Genomic DNA, 2,156 nt, shown 5'->3' on the forward strand with positions numbered 1-2,156 from the left:
ACCTGAGTGATCGGCCAGAGTGTAGCAGATCAAACAGGTGGTGGGTGGTGTGCAACAGGTCACCTGTGAGGGCCCTGGTTTTCCTGACGCAATGACACAGCCACCTGCACAGCCTTCCTGTTCTCAGTAGTGCCACCTGCATAACCTTTGGCTGTACAGACTATACAGTGAGAGGGTTGAGAGGGTTAAACTGTCACTCGTGATAATCACATTCCCAATCCTCCAAGAGAGGCCTCTTCCTTCTTCTAGGGATCAGAGAGAGGTCTCGCTGTCTGCCTAGCCCTGCATGTGTCAGTCTAACTTACAATGCCTCACTATGTGTAAAATAACAAATGACACACATGATGCTATCCCATGATATCCCAGTTATGCACCACAGAGGTAATATTGTTAAGACATGTGATCAATACATTAAATAAAGAAATTTGTCACCACAGCAGCCTACAGAGTCCCGTAAGTCTAACCACGGTAACCACTGCACAAATGCAACACACTCACTTTCTAACAGGACTCTGCAATCAGCCATTCCTTAAACTAAATCCTAACTTTGTCATCAAGAAGATTAAAAGAACAAATACATGTTTGTAGTGTTTCGTCACCTGAAGCTCCACAATTAAAAAAGCATCAAGACTTTGGCTGTTTCTTATGAACAAGTGACGTGTGTAATAATTTTATTATGATACTAATACTTCTACTAGTATTAGTAGTAGTACTAGTAGTACTCCCAACTCTTGATCGTGGCTCAAGAGTTGGGAGTTCGCCTTGTAATCGGAAGGTTGCCTATGTCCTTGGGCAAGGCACTTCACCTACCGCCTACTGGTGTTGGCCAGAAGGGCCGATGGCGCGATATGGCAGCCTCACTTCTGTCAGCCTGCCCCAGGGCAGCTGTGGCTACAACTGTAGCTTGCCTCCACCAGTGTGTGAATGTGTGTGTGAATGTGTGTGTGAATGGGTGGATGACTGGATGTGTAAAGCGCTTTGGGGTCCCTAGGCGGGACTAGTAAAAGCGCTATACAAATACAGGCCATTTACCATTTACTAATAATGATGTTAACAATAATAATAAAAACCAAACCATTACTACTACTAATAAAACAATAAAAGTTTTGCCCCGGCAGTTTTGCTGCAGATCAAGTTCAGACTCTGCAGCCTTTTTAGAAAGAAGAAGAAGAAGAAAGTGTACTTTATTGGTCCCCGTGGGGAAAATCCCTCTCTGCATTTAACCCATTCACTCAGTGAAGCAGTGGGCAGCCACTGGGCGCCCGGGGAGCAGTGTGTAGGGACGGTACCTTGCTCAGGGGTACCTCAGGGTAGCTGTTCAGGGGAATCGAACCCCCGACCTTCCGATCATGGGGCCACCACTTTTTAGTGCTGCAAAGAAAATACAAATAAACTGAGTGCGAGTGTTTTTCTACAAGTATTTGCACAGACATGCTGACTATTTGCTGGGAGACGTCCCTGCTTCTCGTAGAATAGCAGGTAAGCTGTTCTCTGCCGCTGCTCACACACAGACTCACACGTGGCCTGGCACAAACTCGTCATTGTACGTGAGCCAGCTGTCTGTGACGTCGTATTTTTTGCTGATCTGGTGAACGCCATTGCAGAAGTAATGTCCTGAGAGGAGAGCACATATGTAATAAACTGAAAAGGATAAGCGGAAGCGAATGGATGGATGGATGGACTGTGAGAAGGTGGGGACATTTCTGCTCGAAATCCACCAGACAGCTGCTCACTTTTGTTTTATCTCACCAGCTCACCATTTTGGAGATGTTGGCTAATCACTCTGCATTCCTTCGCACATAACTGTGTCTGTGCAGAAAACATGCTCTCTACCTTCTGGAAACATGTGACTACAGAGCCTTTACATGTAGAATCACTATAAAAACAATGTCCAAAATGAGTCTAAGTTTGGCATTGAAAACACGTCCACAACAACATTTAGAATATAAATAACGCATACACCGAGGTTCTACGGACGTTAGCTCTAGGAGTTCAATAGAAGTTAGAAGCAGTGGGAATCTGCAAATCTTTTACCTCGTGACCGCTGGCATAGTTTTCAGCCCCCTCTCCAGCAACCCTTAAGTGCTTAAGAGGAAGGAAGAAGGAAAGGAAGGAAGGATAACTACAGTTTATGATGTCAGCTATGATAATTAAAG

This window comes from Haplochromis burtoni, unplaced genomic scaffold, assembly GCF_018398535.1.
Source record: "Haplochromis burtoni strain Fernald_Lab_line unplaced genomic scaffold, NCSU_Asbu1 Contig_2190, whole genome shotgun sequence".
Classification (NCBI taxonomy): Eukaryota; Metazoa; Chordata; class Actinopteri; order Cichliformes; family Cichlidae; genus Haplochromis; species Haplochromis burtoni.